At 36.0% G+C, this 24,660-nt stretch overlaps 1 long non-coding RNA gene across 1 annotated transcript in view; it reads right to left on the reverse strand.

Moving 5' to 3' along the window:
* LOC309853540 overlaps positions 1-24,660 on the reverse strand; it is a 328,591-nt gene that overhangs the window by 168,426 nt on the left and 135,505 nt on the right. The gene's annotated exons all lie outside the window — the stretch shown is intronic.

A 24,660-nucleotide genomic window follows, 5' to 3' on the forward strand; every position in this document is an offset into this window, starting at 1 on the left:
ATTCAGAGCTTCTGATTCAAGAAAAATAAATAAATGCTATAAAAGTCAAGGAATTTCCAGTTTCAAACCTGTCAGTTGTATCATATAACACTTAACCTCCATTTGTCTTGTTATCTATCTACCATCTTATCTATTTCACCTATGTGTCATCAAGCTTGAGCTCATTTCTACCTATATATAAATTATCAATCTATGTACAGAACTGGGGTTAAGATAATTTGATAAGCTGTTTGGGTTGGAGGAAGTATGCTATTTCTTTTTTTTCTCAGTGTTTAAGTTTTGTGTTTTTCTGTAATAAAAGTGCTTTGCATCTCTAAGTAGAAATCTAGCTTATTTTAAATGAAGCAAGTAAGCAATATTTCTTAAGGTTATTTAAGAATACGAAACCAGGGGCGCCTGGGTGGCTCAGTGGGTTAAGCCACTGCCTTCGGCTCAGGTCATGATCTCAGGGTCCTGGGATCGAGTCCCGCATCAGGCTCTCTGTTCAGCAGGAGCCTGCTTCCCTTCCCCTCTCTCTGCCTGCCTCTCCGTCTACTGTGATCTCTCTCTGTCAAATAAATAAATAAAATCTTTAAAAAAAAAAAAAAAAAAGAATACGAAACCAAAGTTTCAAAGTGGTAAGAGGATACTGGGAGAAAGAAAATGCCCCAGGTAAAATTTCAAAAGGGTCATAAAATGTTTTCCCTAAGATGGCTGCGATGAAAACGTGAACACACTGGTCATTTCCTTATTGAACAGGCATGTTCCAGCAAGCTCTGTGTTCCTACAAGGCCAGTACTGGACATGCAGTTAGAAACACAAGAGTTCTTGCCCTCGAAGTGTTCATGCTTCATTGGAAGAAAAGAATAGCCGTATGAAAGTTCACTCTTGTCCCATCAGCACCTGAAACCTAAGGACACAGGCTGCCTGGCTTCACAGAACTAAACAAAAGAAACTGGTAGAGGATCACATGATTGTACAGATTATGGACACAGATGATCTTATGAGCACAGAAGTAATGTATGACATTAACATAAAAAGATTGATAGCTTTGTTGTACTTTAATTTCTAGGTTTCAAAAATTGTTTTAAAAATTAAAAGACAGCAAATAAAAAGAATTCCACAAATATGTCTAAAGGTTGATCTCCTTAATATATAAAGGAACAGAAACTGACAAGGAGAAACCAGAGACCAATTTTAAGAGGGACAATCTTATAAGAGGAACTATGAGTGGGCAAAACCATGAAATGTGTTCAAAATCACAAATAACCACAGAAATACTAATTAAATCAACAACACAATCTTGCATTGTCACATGTCACATTAGTAACTGGGAAACGCTAGTACAGCTGAAGAGAACACGGATGCATGCAAGAGTGATGAACCCACTCTCAGAAAAAAAAAAAAATGAGGTGGATGGGATGGGGCTTCATGGCTATTTTTAACGTTTGATTTCTTTAGCTGGGTGGTAGTTATGTGGATTTGATTACATTATTCTCTGTAACTTTTCTCTATGCCAGAAGTTTAATTAATAAAGGGAATAAAGATACAACACTGCTCAGTGCTGGTGGCTGTGATGAGAGCACAGATGGCATGGCATTTCTTCAAAGCACTGGGTGCCTTAAGAATGGCTTGTGACTCTCTTCACTTCACTACTAAGAAGCTACTCTTGAAAAAGAGCCAAGACAAAAACAATGGTTTAAGAGCAGTGATGTTTATCAAAGTATTATTTCTAACAGTAAAATATTTAAAATAAGTTAAATGTACAATAAAAGAAGAAAAGTAAAAAATTATAACACATCTATAAGAGAATATTATGAAGTGATCCAAATAATAATCTTGACATTCTTATAATATACACAACTGATCAAAATGTTACATGATCAAAGCGAGATACAAAGACCTATCTATACACACATGTATATATATTGTATATACATACACACACTTATAAACACACACTGTATGATGTCAATAATATAAAAAGGAAATGTATATGTTAGTGAAATTATGCCTCATGAGTGAACTAAAATTTAAACATTATTATTTTTTTCTCTCCTAAAAAGGGACCAGGTCTATTCCTTCCCCTCAGAGAAGCCTTCACTTCAAAGTGGCTCATGTGGGGAGGGGGGAAGGATGGCTCATATGAAGAAATGGCTTAAATTTAAGAAATGAATCTAGGGTCATTTGTATTGAGGGAAAAAACACAATCATGGAGAAAGGAACTCAGCTCACTATATTTATATATATTTAATTTAAATTCATCATCTCATTAACACTAACATTTAAAATATCAATATTTAAATATTTAGAATAACATCATATACTTCCCACATATTTACAAATACACATTTTACAAGTAGAGATAAAGTGTTAGAGAAGTGTGTATCAGTGAGCTATTTTAACCCATTTTGCATGTGTGAGTCCTACAAGTAAGAAGGCACACAGAGGTCTTTTTTATAGTTCCTCTTGAGGACAACCAACTGAGGACTCACAATTCAGGTGAAACATGCCCTCTGAATATCAATGAATAAGCTTCTTAGAAGAAGCTAATCCTTCTGAGTCACCAGAAGTAGAGAAGAAGAAATGAGAGGGACAGCTTACTCCTTTGTAACATCTTAGAACTTTCATTCCACATTTAAGGTATGTTCAATGATTTCATTAAAGATCAATTCCACCATAAAAACAGTAATTTGAGATGATGAGTGGAGGAGGAAGTGGTGGAGGAGAAAATTTGAATTTGCAAACCATAGTGTTTTATTCTAGTGGAATCTTGTCAAAATTCCCTCACTTTTAAAAAGAAATTCAGGCAAAGCTCTTTGTGTGGTACAATTATAAAGAGAGGGTAGAGAGTTTTCAAGGAATTTTACTATTGGAAATAGACCCATGTTGTGCTCTAGCAAACTACTACATCAGGCATTGATATGCCTTCTTTCTGAAACCCAGTAGAAGCCACTGGAAAAATGAATTGTTCAGCCATTTAGCAATTACATACTCAACTTTCTGCAAGAGGTACAGGGAGCTGTATGCTACTCGGGTTCTCAGTCCAGAAAAATGGAACTTCTCTTTCTCTCTTCTTCTTCTTCTTCTTCCTCCTCTTCTCTCTTCTCTCTCTCTCTCTCACACACACACACACACACAAACACACACACACACACACACAAGTATGAACAGAAGTTTGACTCAGTGTTCTGTTAAATTGTGCAAGGGGAGCTCATGTCCTAGGATTGTGACAAGCTTGCAATGGAGGGCTGGAAACAGAATGACCTTTCCTTTCCTCTCGTATCAGAAGGATAGTCCTCCGTTCTAAAACAAACCTTTCACTCTGTGATCTGGATTGTATTCTAATGACCACTGAACATCTTCTCATGCTGCCATTCATATCCACCCAACTATTCCCCTTCTGTCTTTTTTTCTCCCTTTGTCAACAATGTCTTTCTTTGCCTCTTCTTCCTGCTAAACATACTAGCATATCTTCTTTACCATAAAGCTACTTAAAAGAGTTGTTTATATTGGCATCTCCATTTACCAGATATGTATTCTTAAGATTCCCTTGTAATTTGTCTTCTGCCCTTACAATATACAGCACTCCTGTATTCTCAGTAGGATTAGTAATTTCCTCTTATCATCACTAATGGCCTCAGATAATGCAATTGAATAGCTTATTTTTACTTCTCATCCTATTTTTCTTTACCATTTTTACATACTTTCCATGGAAGAGCTTCTGTTCCTTTAACTTCACTTCTACTATCATAATTTCAATTCTCAGATACAATAATGGAAGTCCTGACCAGATCTCTTTCATTAGCTTGATATCTCCAATTAGATATTCCCAGACTCCTGTAATTCATCATCTTTAAACTAAACTTATTACAATAAACTAGAAGAGAGTATATCTTCAACATAAGAAAATATATCTCTTGGAAACTAAGAGCTAGTATTAAACCTAATGGCAAAACCCTAGAAACAAATAAAAGACAGGTTTACCTGCTCTTATTGTCATATTACTAATATTCAACTTGGTTTTGAAAGTTCAAGCCTAAGCAATAAGATAAGAAAATAACTAGGAAGTATGCATATTAGAAAGAAAGAAAGAGGTAAAAGTACCATTGTTTGCTAATGATATAATTGTCACCTGATAAATTTAAGAGAATCAACTAAAAAACTATGAAAACTAAACCTATTCAAAAAAGTGGCAAATTGTAAAATTCAGTAAATTTTTGAAAATTTAGCTTTCCTATACGCCAGCAATAATCAGTTAGAAAAAACAATTATAATACTCCATTCACAGTGAGATTTAGAAGATATAATTATTAAAAATATATTTAATAAAAATTGCATGATACCATATGGTAAAAACTGAAACATTTTACAGTGAAACATAGAGGAAGGTTTAAATAGATATAGACACAAAGTCATATTTATAGCTAGATGGAAGGATATTCAACTATAAAGCTAATAACTACAGCTGAATTAATCTATAAATCTCACAATTACACTAAAAGTCCCAAGGTTCTTTGGGTTGGGGTAGAATTTAGTAAAATGATTCTAAAGCTCATTTAAAAAATAAAAACAGGAGATTAGCTAGAAATTTGGGGGGTAGTAAATAAGGAGGAGTTTTTCTAGCAGATATTAAAATATATACAGTTATGTTGTTAAAACAATGAGGTTCTGGTTTGAAAAAGGTAAATTAATGGAAAAAATAACATGAAAAAAATACTTGAATATATAAAAGAATTTGCATAACTTAATGTGGCATTTCAAATCAATAGGAAAAACAGCCTCAAAAAAAAAAAAATGAAGATCAGTAGCTATTAGGGGAGAAAATGAAGTTAAATCCCTATCGTTTGTTTTTATAAAGATAACATCAAAGTGAAAAAGATAGTTTGAAGCAGGAGCGCACAGGAGCACGCGTGCGTGTGTGTGTGTTAAACCCAGGTGGTGTGTACATGGGTATCTAACATAGTATTTTCTAAATGTTTAAAATATATCATGATTTAGAATGAGAAACAGAAGATTTCATCAAATCAGATTTACGAATTAGCCTAAGCTGCAAAAGATATACATAAAAGAAACTATGCAAACAAATTGGAAAGCAAACCATGCATTTAGCCCAAAAGACAAACATTTGCAATATATAAGCAGTGCTTAAACAGAGTATGAATGGTGAACACCCTAATAGAAACACAGGAACTAGCTTAGGCAATTCCTTAAAGAATGTTAAAAATAATACTTAGAATACATATGAAATCATTTTTAACTTCTCTGGTTAATAGAGATCTGAAAATAAAGCAATGTTATCTCCTTATTAGTCAAATTCATAAATATTTTTTAAGAACTTAGAATTCCCAGTATCAGGTAGGTTACAGGGGAAATGACTTTCATATAAACTGTTAACATGAATACAAACTTACATACTACGTCCTGAGAGCAGTGTAGCAATACCCTTCAAGAATTATAAAATGATCATACTCATAGAGAATTTTATTCTATGGATATAATCATGCATGTGAAGTAAAGATACATGGATAAGGATACTCAATGACAAGGTGATTTTAACTTATCTCAAAAAGGAAAATTAATAGGGGATTGATTTTTCTTTAGGAAGGTAACTGATTTAACCTGATATATAGTAGAAAGTCAGAATGCTTTGTCTAGAATGGACTGTCAAGAGGCAAGAATGAAATCAGACCAGGGAGGCATTGAAAATTGCAAATATTTTACTTAGCAGGTTGAATTTTACCTGTGACTTTTCAATATCTTGAGATGTGGTGTGAAGGCCTTCATTTATACTCTTTCTCTCAGTCTTTCCAAAGACTTCAAAAAACTATGAGTCCTTTGAAGAGTTCTATTTAGCATATTAGTATCTAATATGCCTTAAAAATCAATGTTTGTTATATAAATAAACATGTTACAACACCTGCTGCATTGTGTTTTATCTGGTTAAATGTCTGTGTTTCTCACTCAATTGTTTATCTCTGAGAGCAGGTTTCAATGATTTACTCAACCCCATGCCACTACCACAAAGCACAGTACCAGATTCATAACAGACATTCAACAAATGTTTATTGAATGAATGAATGAATGAAGTAGGAATCTAGTTTATTTCTCCTAAATGGACTCTTTATATGTATATTCCAAAACACTAGTCTAAAAATGAAGCCATCTAAAAATAGGTCTTGGGGTATGAAATCTACCAAGGCTTCATTGGGTCCTGCTGAAAAGAGAAGGAAGCAAAAATAAAAAAAAGAAAGAGTAGTATATTAGCAATTTGTTAGCTTTTCAGGCACAGAAATAGGTGAGCTGTGATCTACTAAAAAGAAGACATCCAGGGAAAGTGCCATATAATAATTAATAATGGTCCTTTGCAGGGAGGCGGCAGGGCAATATTCTTTTATGTCTTTTGTTCCCTCACCTCCTCCTTCTTTGTATTTAGGAATCTACTACAGAACATCTTAGAACCTTAATCAATAGCCTCATCAAGTTCACAGTTGCATTGTGGGCTACAATATTGGCTGAATCTGCAAATACCAGATCCCCTCTCAGATATACTACAGTGGAATATTTTTTTCCTTCTTGAGTTTTCCATTGTTATTTATGCAAGAAAAGACACTGCAGTGTTTTGCAGAAGATAAATCCATTTGTTCACAAATAGAAAATTCCAAACCAAGAATCTTCTCAACCAGGGTTTATAGTAGCCCCATGAGACTCAATAGTCATTGAAGAGTTCTTTATTGGTATGCTCTGGAGAGCACAGTGGTTTAATCATATCTTTTCATGAAGGTTAATATTAAAACAGAAACATGTCATGTTACTGGGTTGTATTTAGAAAAGTAAAACCTCATAGACTTCTAGTTAAACATGGTAGATTGAACATGTGTTTATCTCTGCTTCCTATCCCAATCCTACAAAAGAAATGAAAATAAAAAATAATCAAAGAATAAAAAAGGCATAAACTTATGAGAACAAGGAAAATGTGTAAGAAGATGACAGTGGATGAGAAATGTCAACAAAGCTTTGAAGGAAAGTAAGCCACGAGAAGAGTAAGAATTGCCTTAGCGGAGCAGATAAAACCAAAGTTAGAGGGATGAGAAGAAAGCTGAGTCTCCCCCACAGAATCCTAAAAAAGCTAAAAATAGGAGGATTGGTTGTAAGTTTGTAGAAAAAGCATGTGGAGCTCTCTACTCCCTCCTCCATTCTGCTAAGCCAGGAGACGACTCTTGCTTCATTTATGTGTTAGATGGAAAGTTTATTGCAGGGTGTATTTATGCTGAAGTAGCTCTAGACTCAGACAACCTGGGTCCAAGTATGAAACAGGAAAATGAAGTAAAAGTTTGCAAGCTGAACAGTGTTGCCCCCAGACCATATTCCCTTCCAGGCTTCCAGATTTCCTCCAGCCAGGATTAGATCCTTCAGGCAAGGAATTAGAAGTTTCTCTAGAGAAACTGAACTCACTTGGGTGTCCTTCAACAGAAACACTTATTCACTGCCCCTCTCTACACTAGGCAAACCCAAGTAATCAATGTTTTGGTGCCTCACTCTTGAACTCAGGAAGTCAAAGAACAGAATACATTTAGAGAAAATGGATTGCAGGAACTGAAATGAAGTGCTGAAAAAGAACTCCAAAAAAACAGAAACAATACAAGGGACAAAAGAAAAGCTTTACAAAGAAAGAATACCATCAGGAAGATAAGAGAAAGTATTGTATCTATGAAACAAAAACAGACTGCTATGTAGATATGAACAATTAAAAAAACAGAATGTCACATTATGAAAATTCTTTTTTTTTTTTTAAGATTTTATTTATTTATTTGACAGAGATCACAAGTAGACAGAGAGGCAGGCAGGGGGTGGTGGGGAGAAGCAGGCTCCCTGCTGAGCAGAGAGGCCAATCTGGGGCTCTATCCCAGGACCCCGAATCATGACCTGAGCTGAAAGCAGAGGCCCAATCCACTGAGCCACCCAGGCGTCCCTGAAAATTCTTTAAAAGTCCAAGCAGATGGCAGAAAGAGACATCAGAGGAAATTTTCTTAAAGGTAAAATGAAAACAGAAAAGAAAAGATAATAAAATTAGGAAATACATCCAAGAGGGCCTAATTTCTGATTAATGTTTCCAAAGGAGAAAAAAAGAAACAGAGCTAAAAAATTATCACAGAAACATTTCAAGGAGGTTTCCTAGGACTAAAAGACCCAAAACCTTCATAAATTGAGAAATTCCAAACAGGTAACCTGCTCAGCGAATATAGACAGACACACATTAAAGCACATATTTGTGAAATTTTAAGACTAGAAACATAGAGAAGATTCTAGATGTTCCCAGAAACAGAATAACAGGCCATACAAAGCAACAGGAACCAGAGCGGCATCAGTCTTTTCTATGGGAGCACTGGAAGCTAGAAGACAGAGGGACAGTGCCTTAAACAATCTGAGATAAAATTATCTTAAAACTAGAATTCGATACCCAAAATAGCGATTGAGAAAGGAATGAAGATATTTTCGTGTATTTAAGCTCTCCAAGGGTGGGATAAAGGTATTTCCAAATATTTAAGGTCTCAAAACAGCCACCTCTTAATACACGTTTTCTGAGGATGTAAAGCACCCTAACAAAATGCAGGAGGAAGCTGAGAAAAGAAGGCATAATATCCAGGAGAAGTGACCAAAATCAGGCAAGAGAGAAATGGTAGTCTCAAGACAACAACACAAGTATGAGAACAGAAGGGAGTGGCCTTGGAGTTCCCCACACTGAACTGAAGTTCACTTGAGAGCCCTTGACAGAGGCAACTGATACATTACCTGATGGGTAGAATTAGATGCAACACTTAATTGGGATGATATTAGAACATATGGAAAGAATAACTGAGAAGATTTTTTTTTAATTAAGCAAGTACAAAAAGTGATGTGTAATAAAAGTAACATAACTATAGAACACATTTAGTCAACAAAATGATAGAAACCTGAATACTAATTTAGGGAGGAGAGGAGAGGGGCAGCAGGGGATGATGTATAGGAGAGCTGAATCCTCACCCACCGACACAGAAGCCCAGAAATTAGGACCAAGATGGGTGAGTTAAGAAATTTATTTAGAAGTATATAAATACCAGACGAGACAGATCAATATATGGGAAGTAGCTTCCTTTCGGGACTAGGATTAGGGATGGGAGGTGGACTGGGGAGTTGCTATTTGTATTATAAGCCTTCTAGTAGTATTTGACTTAAAAAAAAAACCTATATGCATAATCAATAAAAATTAAAATTAATAAATAAATAAAACTCAGTTTCTGCAAATTAGTGTCTGCGTAAAATCCTCAGATATAAATGAAACAGGTAAAACTAGTTTGGGGCTGAGAGGGAGAGGGCTAGTCCACACCTTCTTTGTCCACCACCTCTTCAGAGAACACTGGATTCAGGCAGTTTCGAGAACCCTTTCACCCAACTTTTTCTTCAGTCAACGAAGCTGCTTAAGGAGGGAAGGTGGTGCTTGGAAGTGAATGGCCATAGTCACAAGGACTCATGAACTCAAGGAAAGTTCACTTCACATACAGAAGCAGCTCTGACTCCTAATGAGATCCCATTTTCCTTATTAGATGGTTCTTCAGACTATTCCTACCCTATGCTTAATCCTTTGTGAGGATGTGAGCAGAGCCTTTCTATACTTTTTCTGGCTTCCCACTCCCTCCTTGCCAGCCTCATATTTCTAACTCCATAGTGTCACTTTCCTTGAGATCTGGGATCGACATATGTTCTTTCTACCTACACCATTTTGAGGAATCTCCAATGATCTCAATGGAAAGAATAAACGTCCATAGAAAGATGAGGGGCTTACGGTCAATGGATACATTCCTCTATGCGTAAAGCAATTTTGTGGGTCTGTGTGTTCAAAGACACACACCTCTGTTTACATCCACACAAAATATTTATAATACCAAAATATAAAACGGCATATAAAAACATTATGCATACATCATTTGTGCTCCTTTACACATCAATAAATATATTATACATATTATATAAATACCATTGACATGACCTATATTAAGTATAGTACCCATTTGCACACTTGCACATAGGAAACCCAGAACAGAACAGCCTGAACAGACATTGTTTTTCCTTCCTGACAAACGGGCGTAAAATAACAGACTGACATCTGCCTCTGCAGGTCATTCAAGTCAGCCTGCTACATGTCAGAATTCAAACTGCTCCATCCATCAACAGCAGACCCAAAATTAACGTAGCTTAGAAATTCTGCAGCAAGACAGTAACAGCCCAACTCAAAGTCTGACCTTCGAGGAATGGTGGGGTACAAGGGAAAATTATTTCATGCCCTGTACCAAAGCCAACAATACAATTTGAAGAGATTTTCAGTTAAATTAATTTTAAAGAAAAATCCCCCAGTGTAGCAGTTTAACTCTTAGGGTCATGTAAAAGGAACTCTAAGCATAGAAATTCTGGTATTAGGAAGTTCTGCCAGTGCCTTTCACGAAAGAACTAAAAACATTATTTAAAGCAAAACAGTTTTAAGACATTTCCACTGTAGCACATACTGGAAGGCTTTATTGGTAAGTGAAGAAATCATCAAGAGATTTTGTTTTTCATAGAATTTTTTGAAATGGGTGTTAGTTAAAATTGTAAATGAGTTCAATCCTTCAAGATTACAAATACAAATGAATCTTTTTCTGGGAAGAGTTTGAAGGGTAGTAATTTCCCTCTGCTCAATCATAGCATCTATCAGTAAGAACAACTTAACAAATGAATTACTGACTGCTTTGGCTAGCATGCAAAGGACAACATAGTTTTTTTAATGCCATTTATTTGTAGCCACCAACATACTGAACTGGGCTTTAAATTAATGTTCTACTGAGGGGAAGGTAACTTTTCTTCCTTCCGAAGACTGCTTAGAAACTCAGTCTTAAAAGTTGCCTAAGTGTTCTTTCCCAACAATTCCAATGTTCCCATTAACTTGGGGTCCGGGCTGATGTTGAGGGGGTGTTTCATAAGTTTGTTCACAGGGTTCTCAGGCTCCCCAAATCCCGTCTCCCTGATGCATCTCTTCATCACTTTCTCCTCTTCCACCTTCCTTGCTTCTCCCTTGCAGGCTGTGTCCTGTCTTCCCTCATCTCACTTCATCTGCACATTTCTTGAAAGGATTACCCACATCTACTCCTTCCATACTGTCTACTCCAAACTGTTTCACCATCTGGGTTCCATCCTTAGGTCACTGAAAATAATCTCCTAATGGCCAAAGCCAAAGGCTGTTTCTAGACCCAAAGTGAACTGACCTTTCTATAGATAGGACCACACCTCTTATCTACTCAGCACTTTCTTTCTAAGACTCACCTACAGATAACATTTCAATTCTGCTTGATCCTTGACAAGGGTGGTTCCAGCGTTCTGATTCAATCCCATTCTCTCAGTCAACACACCCTTTCAGGGTTAAGGCTTTCAACTGCAATACCTATTTATAACTCCCAAACTTTCTTTGCTTTGCTCTAAAGCTCTGGGGCATAGTTTCATCCTCCTTTAGTTATCTCAAGATACTGTAAACCTAACACATCCCCCAGCCTGCATTTCTCCTGCATTTCCTAATCACCAGTCAGTGGAAACACACATAATCCCCTACAGAGGACACGTGCTTCCATATCACCATGACTTTGCATGCATTAGTCCACCTGACCATCTCTGTGAAGCTCCTGAAATTTCCCAGGTAGTTCAAAATGTTCCACAGCACCTCACACAAACACATATGATAGAGTGTTTCGTATGCTACTGGAAGTAGTGTTTACATGTGTGCGACTCTCTCCACAAAGCCACCATATATTTAATGTTCTTCAAAGGACCTACAGCAGGGCTTGGCACGAAGACCTACTTGATAAAGGAATGAGTGGATTGATGATAGAGTATTGCTGAATACCTGACTTACTCAGCATGATATATCCACTGACCAGAGTTTGGGGGAAGTAGGAGTGGGGCATAAGGTCTATTGTTAAATTTGCCGCCGTATCTCATTTGGCTAAGATGTTGGATTTTAAGAAAGTTACCGGGTTCTTCTGGGAAAGCTGGTAAACAGAAGGGTTTTTACTGCTAAAATCCTGGTTACTTTTCTATTAACAATAAATACAAATATTTTCCTGGGGGTTCCAAACATTGCATTTAAATAACCATCTTTAACCATAAACATCTATTCTAAGCATTGATACATTTTATGTAGTTAGCACTTAATAAGTACATGTTTGATGATTAGAGGATGTATACTTATGTCATATTTTACTTTATTTATAAGTAACATGGCTAGTATAATAAGCATTTATTAATGATGCTTTGAGAATATTTACTTGAAGGGCACTGGGTGGCTCAGTCGGTAAAGCAACTGCTTTCAGTTCAGGTCATGATCTCCAGGTCCTGGGATGGAGTCCCACATCTGGCTTCCTTATCAGCTGGGAGCCTGCTTCTCCCTCTCCCTATGCCCCTCCCCTCCCCAACCACCTCTCTCCCTCCCCCCAATCTCATGCTCTCTCTCATGCTCTGCCTCAAAAAGATAGATCTTTAAAAAAAAGGAAAAAAAAGAATATTTACTTGAAAAAATTTTAATATAGAAAAAATTTTTAAAAATTAAAAAACTGGTTCCATTTTGTAATATGTAAAAATGAGGCAGCTAAATGGAGTCATTTTTCATGTACCTTCCAGATCCAACATTGTGGTCCCATAATATTCCTCCCTCTCCTAATTTTGTCAGCTTTGAAGGCAGTGGTAACTCTATAGGGATGGGCATAACTTGGCTTCTCTTTAAGAAATTGTAACTCATTTTGTTAAAGCTGTAAACCAGTAATTCTAAGTGGTGTAGATGTGAGGAAATGCACATCCTCATACAGTGCTGATGAGAGTCTGAAAACTGATTTTATCTTCCTAATGGGTACTTTTTTTTTTTTTAAAGATTTTATTTATTTTATTTGACAGAGAGAGAGATCACAAGTAGGCAGAGAGGCAGGCAGAGACAGAGGGGGAAGCAGGCTCCCTGCTGAGCAGAGGGCCTGATGCGGGGCTCGATCCCAGGACACTGAGATCATGACCTGAGCAGAAGGCAGCGGCTTAATCCACTGAGCCACCCAGGCGCCCCCCAATGGGTCCTTTTGAGATGTGTCAAAGGACTACCAGCCAATGACCAAAATTTCATACCTAAAATTTTATTCTCAAGGAATAAATGAAAAAAAGAAAGAAAGAAAGAAAGAAAGAAAGAAAGAAAGAAAGAAAGAAAGAAACAATACATTCGTTGTTATATCATTATAGTGAAAAATCAGAAAATGGATAAACTTCCAAAATTAGGTGACTGATTAAAGAAAATATGGTGTGTCATTACAATGGAATGCTATCAGGAAATTTTAAATAATGTAGTATATATATTCTGACATAGCTTTGCAGAATCAAAACTGAAATTACTAACTAATTTGAGATGAGACAATAAGAGTACCCACCTCAAAATCTAAGAGACGTGGCCAAAGTGGTATATGGCTCAAAATTTATAGTTTATATGGTATTTCACAGAAAATAAGAAAAAATGGTAAGTTAACTGAAAATTTAACTTAAAAAGGTAGGAAAAGAAAGAAAAAAAAGGTGGGAAAAGACAGTAAATTCAAAGAAAGCAGAGATGTTCTTTAAACAGGAAAACAAAAATATGTTAAATATGATATGCTAAATGAAAAGACCTATAAAACAGATAGTTCTCTGGCAAAAAGGAAGAGACATACTTAGTTTTAGGAAACAGAAAAGGAACTTATTTACACTATTTATGCAGGAGCCAAAATAATACTTGAAAGCAGATGGCTATGTAATTGTGTACTGATAAATTTCAAAAGTTAAGTGAAAAAGATTTTTTAGAAAAACAAATAAACTTCCAAAATGGCTCAAAAAAAATTACATTAAAAAATCTAAATATACAATAACTGTATGACAAACGGAAAAAGTTGGGTAAGATCTTGCACCCCAAATGCCTAAGGCTCAGCTAGTTGTTTTAAGTGAGCTCATCCCAGGGGAACGATGTAATTTATCGCCTAAACCAGGCACTTTGGAGAGTGACAGACGGCATTATTAATAATTAAGCTGGGACAATATGAGAAAGAGGAACTGTTTCAGGCAAATCAGGACAAATGGCTACATAGTACCAACTTTCAAAGGATAAGTAATTCTAAAGTTATGAAAACTGCATCATAGTTTAGTAAAAGATTAAAGGTTTTCCAGTTCACAGTCAAGAAAAGCAGAAGAGAGAAAAATAGGAAGAAAACTCTAGGCCTAGTGATGCATGTTCCTAAATAAACAAAACATGTATACTATACACACTGCTGAAGGGCACTTATAAATCAATAAGAACAAATAACACAACAGAAAAATAGTCAAAAGATACAAACTCAGTTTACAAAAAAAAAAAAAAAAAAGAATAAAAATAAACTATAGAGGCGCCTGGGTGGCTCAGTGGGTTGAACCTCTGCCTTCCGCTCCGGTAATGATCTCAGGGTCCTGGGATCCAGCTCTGCATCGGGCTCTCTGCTCAGCAGGGAGCCTGCTTCCTCCTCTCTCTCTGCCTGCCTTTCTGCCTACTTGTGATCTCTTTCTCTCTCTGTCAAATAAATAAATAAAACCTTTTAAAAAATAAAAATAAACTATAAACACACGAAAAATGTGTTCAAACCCAGTAGTAATGACTGCAACATAAATAAAAATAATAGATCATAAGTAGACCTTGAGTGGTGATCACTTTGTATTGCGTATGGATGTCAAATTATAAAGTTGTACACGTGAAACTTTTATGTAAGTAGACCTCAGTAAAAAAGTATTGTTTTATATTTGAACCCATCTGACTGAAAGAAATAACTGTTAATAACATTATTATGTGCCTGTTATATCTCAATAAAGGTAGAAAAAATAATATTAAATGTCAAAAATTGTGGTCTGTCATACATTCTTGCTAAGAATGCAAACTGGAGGATAATCTGGCAACTGTTTGCCAAGATTCTACATATGTATACCTTTTATATAAATTTTTCTCTTCTAGGAATCTCTACTCCAGGAATACTTGGTCAAAAGCATCAAGATGTATTCAATATTCAATAATAATGCAACCAGGGGCGCCTGGGTGGCTCAGTGGTTAAGGCCTCTGCCTTCAGCTCGGGTCATGATCCCAGAGTCCTGGAATCGAGCCTCACGTCGGGCTCTCTGCTCAGCGAGGAGCCTGCCTCCTCCTCTCTCTCTCTCTCTGCCTACTTGTGATCTGTCTGTCAAATAAATAAAAATCTTAAAAAAAAAAATAATAATGCAACCCGAAACAGCCTAAAGTACTAATTTTTCAGGTAATGCAACAGTCTCAGAAATATTAAATGACTTATTACAAGTTGGGTATATAGAACTAGAAAAAATTGTGCATAAGCAAGAGCTTTAAACTCTACAGAGCAGTTCACTAACATATAATGAGAATATTATAGTTTAACTTGACCCACTGTTGGACAATTTCTATTCTGAGGTCTTCATGGTTGCTTAAAATCCCTTGATTAGAAATATACTAACGTCTTTGTAACAAGCAGATTTCATCCTCTAAAATCACTTCCACCCTTGGGATGGGTCACTTCGCCCTTCAACATTTTCTGGTTTTTCAAAAGTTTAATGGAAATAAAGACTACTTTTCTAGGACTTTTAAGTATTATGCTGAAATGTCACCTCCATGCAAGTATCTTTACATTTGGACATTATGGTTCTCATTTTCAATGTTACATGCTTTGAAGTAACTACTAAGAAGAAATAGATCAACAGGAATAAAATCACAATAGCCCTTAACCACATGGGACAGTGTGCTCTGTGTTAACCATCGTAACTATATCTGTCTCAGACAGAACAAGTGCTCTCTTTACAATGATGTTCCCTAAGTAAGTAATGACTTGCTGTATAACATTAGAAAATAGAAAAATAAGTCATATTATACACCGTCCCCCAAAGCAAAGCTTATGAAATTTTAGAAAAGGCTTCTAGCCTGATTACCTATTGTTTTCTGGTTTGGGTCTCCATCTATACTGTTCTCTACTCGACATGCAGTAATCATTAAGGCAGATGATATCATGTAGCCAAAACCTAGCTATAAAACAGAATGGGTGGCATAATTCCCCTCTAGAATATAAATGTAAATATAGAGAATGTGTACATGCATATAGGGTTTCCAAGTGATTGTCTTTGACTGGGTATGATTACAGGTATTCTCTATTTTCTTGGTTTTGCTCATTTATGTATTTTGATGTTCCAAGATGATTAATGATGTGTTTTATACCAAGAAAGAGTCTTAATAAACTTGTTAGCTACAGACAGTTTGGGTCAGTAAATATGGTATAGTGTAGAGCTCATTAGTCTAAATGTAACATTTTTGGGGACATACACAATATTTCGTAATGGTTACAACTCAAATTTCTGGGGCCAGACACAGAGAGCTGAGGCATACTGCAGGAACACTAGTCCATGCTTATAGGGGCTATATAGAAATAATTCGCAAGAGGCCAAAGACCAAAGCAGAGTGGCATAATCAAAAGGTCAGTTAGAGTAACTTTGAACCTGGTAAGATATAGGTGTGAATGAAAACTTAGGTTGTGGTTTAGAGAGATCTGGTTTTGAGTTACAGCTCTATCACTTAAAAAAATGCTGTGATGATAACAACTTACTTATCTGTGCCTCAGTTTACTCATCTTTAAAATAAAGGAGGGTGCTTGGGTGGCTCAGTTGGTTGGACGACTGCCTTCAGCTCAGGTCATGATCCTGGAACCCCGGGATCGAGTCCCACATCGGGCTCCCAGCTCCATGGGGAGTCTGCTTCTCCCTCTGACCTTCTCCTTGTTCACGCTCTCTCTCACTGTCTATCAAATAAATAAATAAAATCTTTTAAAAAATAAAATAAAATAAAATAAAATAAAGGAGACAGTGATAACCACACCTTATGAGGACTGAAGAGTCCTACTAGCTTGGAATTGGGATCTTAAAATGAGATGCTTTTCTGTCCTTGACCCTGGACTTTCTCCCAATGTTGAAGAACAAGGATTGTTATTCACAGCCTGAATTGGTGGTTCAAATGAGAGGTGCTTTTTAAAAATATGTTTAAAACTTCACTTTCTGAGAATATGAAAGGCGAAATTATTTGGATGAATCCTCCCCCTAAAAGTAATCACAAATGATATTGGACATCTTTAAAGTACTGGACATCTTTAAAGTAACTTCTTAAAATTATCAAAGATCTGATAAAGTAGTAAAAAAAAATTAGTTCAAAATATCAGAGAAAGCAGAAACCCAGAGAGGGAAACAGAGTACTAAAATTTCTTCCGCCCTTAGGGCACTTTCCACAAAGGTGAACTTCTCCAAATTAAACTAGATTCCCTAAGGCTCAGACCCTCAAAATAAGAGTAAGCCAGAAGTAAACCCACCCAGCCCTCCTTCATTCTCAATGGACTGAATTTAAGGGGCCCAGGCACTAAGTAGAGAAGGAAGAAAACGACACTGAGAAAAAGCAAAATATTATCCTCACTTTGATTTGCAAACCAAATTCACGTCAACTAAATAAACCAAAAAAACCTAATGCCAACAATTCAATTTAGGGTGGTCATGAAGGTAATTTTTTTAGGTGTCTGGATGAAGCAAACTCAAATAACCTATGAAAGGAGTCACTTTTAACCTCAGTCTCAAATAATACTCACAAATAATTATTTTCAAAGATACTAAGCTGTTCAGATTTTTTAAAAAATTCAAGTATATAACAGGAAATCACATCATAAGAAAAATAGAGAAGGGCAAATGACAATAGAAAAAAAGAATTAAAATTGGAATTATTAGGCTATAAAACAGACTATAAAATATCTATCAACATTAAAGTAAATAAAAATGAAACCTGAAAATATATGCAGAGAATTGTAAAAATACGCCCTAACAGATCTGCTAAAATACAAACTATAATTTCCAGAAATAAAAATATTCAATAACTGGAATTACAAATTTTATAAATGATTATAAGAGCAGGTAAGAAATAGGTGAAGAGAAAATAAGTAAATGGGAATATTGGTCAGATGAATTATCTGGAGTGTAGCACAGAGAGGGAAAAAAATGGAAAACATAGAAGAAAATTAAGAGTCATGGGATATAGCATGAGAAAGCCTAACTTCCCAATAGCAACAATGGAAGCCAAAAGATATCAGAATAGTATCTCCATTATGGTAAGCAAAAATATTTATAAAAATCAAATTCAATATTCTGAAAAAAAATATCTATTAAGAGTGTTTTGAGCATACTAGAGAGAGACAGGATAGACCCTCACCAAAAATTTGGTTTGGATGTTGACACCAATGACACACATATCTCTCTCTCTCACACACACACACACAAACACACACATACACACTCCCTCACATCAAGCAGGATGAAAACACTATTCCTTACATAACTGAAGCCTTCTACAGAGAACATAACAGGCCTCCCAAGGTGTTCCAAAAATGGCCTATAGCAAGGAAAGAGGACTGGCATGGGGCTTAAACTGCTGTTAGGGAGTAGGCCCAGGGTGAGGGTTCCAAGATACAGAAAGGGGTTGTGTGGTTTGAATCTACCACTGATGCCAAAGGAGAGAGAGTCTGGACTTTTTAATTATCTTACATATAGGGCAGAGGGGAAGAAAAAGAAGGTGAAGCTTAAAAGCCATCAGTACTCAAACATCAACAAATGGAGTAAGATTCCTTATTACAGAGTGAGGAAAAGTAAAGACGTTTTTTAAACAAATAAAAACTGAGAAAGTTTATAACCAGAATGTCTTCACTAAAAGAAATGATAATTTAAGAAAGGCAGAAGTAATCCCAACAGAAAGACGTGAGATATGATGAAAAGTCTAGAAAAGAGCTAAAAGTATGAATTCATTGAAAGAAACAGTAGCAATATATAAGAAGATAATGTGTCATGAGTCATGATTAATTTGATTTTATACAAGAAATATTAGGTTAATTTAATATTAGTAAATCAATTTGTTATAGTAATAGCTTAAAGGGGAAAAATTTACACAGTCATGTAAATAAGATTTAGAAAGTGATATGACTTAATAACCCATTTATGCTTAAAAAAATCTCAGCAATCTAGGAATTGAAAGGATTTTTTAAAAAATTAGACATAGGTTATCTATCCCCAACCTACAGCAATTATCATATTCAATGTTGAAATGCTTTCCCTCTTCAGACCAGGAAAAAAAAATGAGGACCCTCATTATCTCTACAACTAAGCATTATACTAACGATCACAGCCAACACAATAAGGCAAGAAAAAGAAACAAACTACATAAGGATTAAGAGAAGGAAAGTAAGCAGTCATTTTTTCTGAGATTTATAACTATACATGTTTTTTAAAAAATCTAGTGATAAATTATTAGAAGAGGAGACTCTAGCAAGTTTCTTGATATAAGATCAACTGGATTTCTATAAACCAGCAAAAGAAAGTTAGAATAAATATCCCAGTTATAATAACATCAAAAAATGTTGAATAACTATGGATAAATCTTACAAAAAGCTGATTTCAAACCTAATATATGAAAAGATGTAAAATCTCATTAATAATCATGGTATACAAATAAAAACACAGTAGCAGCATCACCACTAAATTGGCTTTAATTAAAAACTCAACATTACCAAGTATTGAGGAACTTGTTGAATAATAGTAGTTTTAAAATACTTCTAGTGAGATAGTAAACTGAAAAAACCACTTTGAAAAACATTTTGAGATTTATTATTCAAGCTGAGGATATCATATCCAGTAACCCAGTATTTCTACTCCTAGTATGTATGTTCTAAATAAATTCTTTCCTATTTGCACCAAAATACATATATCAAAATGTCTATAGCAGCATTTTTTGTAATATTATAAATTGGATGCAAACCAAACATCCATCAAGAACAGAATAGATCAGAAGGGGAAAATGGCAGCAGACTAGGAAGACACTCCATGACTCACCCCATCCCACTAACACAACTAGATAACTATCATACTATCCTGAAGATGCCAGAAATTGAAGTGAAGACTGACATAACAAACTCCACAACTACTAGTAGAAAAGAGAGATAAGACAGAATTTTGGGAGAAATGGGTCATGTCTGCAGTAATGGAAAGGGAGCTATGGTTGCAAAGAAAATAGACAGATTAGTACACAGGGAGCCCACACGGGGAAGACAAATCCCAAAAGCAACTGGATTGGAATGTGAAAGGGGCCAAATTTCATGACTTCTTGCAACTAGTGGGGCTTAAAACCTGGAGTTTTAAAGGTCATTGGACTTGGCACTGGAAGAACTTGAGGAACACTGGGGCTACTCTTAGAGAAAAGGCAGGCAAAGAGACCTTGGATTGTGGAAACAGTGACCTGAAGAGCACCTGGGGCATGCAGTGGTGGTGGGGGGGAGGGAGAATTAGTTGGTCATCTTGGAATGTGTCCCTCTGAGTCAGCATTCCAGGGAGACCCCTCCAGGAATAAAGGAACTGGCAGTGCCATTTCCCTCCCCTGTCCCTCAGCATAAGCACCAGGCTACCTGCAGGAACCAGAGCACACATACTCACTACTTAACTTGCTTACACCAAGCCCTGCCCCCACCATACTTGGAAGAACTGCCCTTCCCAGTCATGCCTGCCTTAATCCCAGCATGGTGAGCTCCCTCTCCCAAAAGATTGGCCCAAATCCTGCTAACACAGTGTCTCCTGACCTGGGAATTTTGGCAGGTTCAGTTCTGGTGGCAATACTAACAGGTCTCATTTCTCAAGAGTACACCTTGTTAAAATGCACCACATTCAGCCCAGGGCAAATACTACTCATAATAGGCAAAGAGAGCCTCTAAAGATGACCCATCTATAAGCTGCCTAGAAGACACTCATTTTAGACCTTAAGACACCCACAGATTGAAAGTGAAGGGATAGAGAAACATCTATCATGTAAATGGATGTTAAAGGAAAGCCAGAGTAGCAATACTTACATTGGACAAAACAGACTTTAAAACAAAGGCTGTAGGGGCACCTGGTTGGCTCAGTGGGTTGGGGCCTCTGCCTTCGGCTCAGGTCATGATCCCAGGGTCCTGGGATCGGACCCCGCATCGGGCTCTCTGCTCGGCAGAGAGTCTGCTTCTCCCTCTCTCTGCCTGTTGCTCTGCCTACTTGTGATCTCTGTCAAATAAATAAATAAAATATTTTAAAAAAAAGCAAAACAAAGGCTGTAATAAGTGACAGAGAAGGATACTATATGATAATAAAGGGGAAAAGTCCAACATTAAAATATAACAATTCTAAGTATTTATGCCCCCAACATAGCACTAAACACATAAAACAACTGGTAACAAACATTAAGAAACTGATAATAATCCCTAATAGTAGTAGACTTTAATACCCCATTTACATCAATGGACAAACCATCTAAACAGAAGATCAACAATGGCTCTGAATGACCCTGAACCAGATAGATTTAACAGATATTTTCAGAACATTCCATCCTAAAGCCTCAGAACACACATTCTTTTTTAGTGCACATGGAACATTCTTCACAATAGATCACATACTGGGATACAAAACAAGTCTCAGCAAATTCAAGAAGATCACAGTCATACCACGTGTCTTTTCTGATCACAATGTTATGAAACTAGAAGTCAACCATAAGAAAAAATCTGAAAAGACCACAAATACACGGAGGTTAAATAAAACGCTATTAAACAACAAATGGGTAAACCAGGAAATAAGAAATAGGAAAGTACATGGAAACAAATGAAAATGAAAATATAATCGTTCAAAACCTTTGGGAAGCAGCAAAAGCAGTTCTAAGAGGGAAGTATATAGCAATACAGGCCCGCCTCAAGAAGCAAGAAAAATATCAAATAAGCAACCTAACCTACAACACAAAGGAACTAGAAAAAGAACAACAAACAAAATCTAAAACCAGCAGAAGGAAGGAAAAAATAAAAACTGGACCAGAAATAAATGGTGTAGAAACTAAAAGAACAATAGGACAGATCAAAGAAACCAGGATCTGGTTCTTAGGGGAAAAAAAATCAATAAAATCCATAAACCTCTACCCAGACTTATCAAGAAAAATAGAGAAAGGACACAAATATACAAAATCACAAATCAAGCAGGAGAAATAACAATAAACACCACAGAAGCCAAACAATTGTAAGAGAGTATTATGAAAAGAAATTGGACAACCTAGAAGAAATCGAAAAATTCTTAGAAACATATAACCTAACAAAACTGAAACAGGAAGAAATAGAAATATTTTAACAGATTAATAGCAAAGAAATTGAGTCAGCAATCAAAAAACTTCCAACAAACAAAACCCAGGACTGGATGGCTTCACAGGCAAATTCTACCAAACATTTGAAAAAGAGTTAATGCCTATCCTTCTCAAACTATTCCAAGAACTAGAAAGAAAAGAAGACTACCAAATTCATTTTATGAGGCCAGCATTGTCCTGATATCAAAACCAGATAAAGATACCACAAAAAACAAAACAAAACAAACAAACAAACAAAAAAACCACAACATAACTACACACCAATATCTCTGAGGAAGACAGATGCAAAACTCCTCAACAAAATCCTAGCAAAATTAATCTAATAGTACATTTAAAAAATCATTCACATTAGACAAAATCATCCCACATGATCAAGTGGGATTTATTCCTGGGTTGCAAAGCTGGGTCAATATTTGCAAATCAATTAATGTGATATATCACATCAGTAAGTGAAAGGGTGGGGCACCTGGGTGGCTCAGTAGGTTAAAGCCCCTGCCTTTGGCCCAGGTCATGATCTCAGGGTTCTGGCATGGAGTCCTGCATAGGGCTCTCTGCTCAGCTGGGAGCCTGCTTCCCTTACTCTCTCTCTGCCTGCCTCTCTGCCTACTTCTGATCTCTGTCTGTCAAATGAATAAATAAAATCTTAAAAAAAAAATAAGTGAAAGTGTAAGAACCGTATGATTATTTCAAAGATGTACAAAAAGCATTTGACATGCTCATGGATTAGAAGAAAAACACTGTTAAAATGTCTATATTATCCAAAGTAATCTACACATTTAAAATATCAAAATACCAACAGCTTTTTCACAGAACTAGAGCCAACAATCCTAAAATTTGTATGGAACTGCAAAAGACCCTAAATAGCCAAAGCAATCTTGAGAAAGAAAACCAAAGCTGGAGGCATCACAATTTTGGACATCGAGTTATATTACAAAGCTATAGTATTAAAAACAGTAAAGTACTGGCACAAAAATAAACACATAGATCAATGAAACAGAACAGAAGACCCAGAAATAAACCACAATTATATGGTCAATTAATCTTCAACAAAGCAGGAAGAAATCAAATGGAAAAAAGTCTCTTCAACAAATGGTGTTGGGAAAACAGGATAGTCACATTTAAAGAATGAAATTGGACCACTTTCTTAAACCATACTAAAAAATAAAATAAAAATGGATTAAAGACCTAAATGGAAACCTTGAACCATAAAAAGCCTAGGAAATTACACAAGAAGTAACTTCTTTGACATCAGCTATAGCAAACTTTTTTAAAGATAGGTCTCCTGAGGCAAGGGAAACAAAAGCAAAAATAAACAACTGGGACTATATCAAAACAAAAAGCTTCTGCACAGTGAAGGAAACATGCAAACTAAAAGGAAGCTTTTGGAATGGAAAAAGATATTGGCAAATGACACAGTTAATAAAGGGTTAGTATATAAAATATATAAAGAACTTATCAAACTCAGCATGCAAAAAACAAAGAACCCAATTAAAAATGGTCAGAAGACTCCATCGTGAAGGATGAATACCCAACTTTTTATCAACATGGATGAGACTGGAGGAGATTATGCTGAGTGAAATAAGTCAAGCAGAGAGAGTCAATTATCATATAGTTTCACTTACTTGTGGAGCATAAGGAATAACATGGAGGACACTGGGAGACTGTGGACTCTGAGAAACAAACTGAGGGTTTTGGAGGGCAGGGGGATGGGAGGTTGGGTGAACCTGGTGGTGGATTTTAAGGAGGACACATGGAGCACTGGGTGTGGTGCATAAACATTGAATTTTGGAACACTGAAAAAATAAAATTAAAAAAAAATGGCGAGAAGACATGAACAGACATTTTCACATAGAGGATGGCCAACAGACATGAAAAGATGCTCATTATCATTTATTGGGGAAATGCAAATCAAAACTACTCTGAGCTATCACCTCACACCTGTCAGAATGGCTAAAATCAAAACACCCATAGCAGCTGTTGCCAAGGATGTAGAGAAAAAGGAATCCTCGTGCGCTGTTGCTGGGGAAGCAAACTGGTGCAGCCACCCTGGAAAACAGTTTGGAGGTTCCTCAAAAAGTTAAATACAGAAGTACCTTACAATCTAATAATTTTCACTGCTGAATATTTATAGAAATAAAGAATACAAAAACACTAATTCAAAGGAATACATGCACCTGTGTGTTTATAACAGCTTTATTTACAATAGCTGAATTATAGAAGCAGCCCAAGTGTCCATCAAATGATGAATGGATAAAAAAAGATGTGGTACATATGTACAATGGAATATTGCTCAGCTATGGAAAAGAATGAAATCTTGCTATTTGCAATGACATGGATAGAGCTAAAGAGTATAATGCTAAGTGAATTAAGTTAGAGAA

This window comes from Mustela nivalis (assembly GCF_964662115.1).
Source record: "Mustela nivalis genome assembly, chromosome: 18".
In the NCBI taxonomy this organism is placed as follows: Eukaryota; Metazoa; Chordata; class Mammalia; order Carnivora; family Mustelidae; genus Mustela; species Mustela nivalis.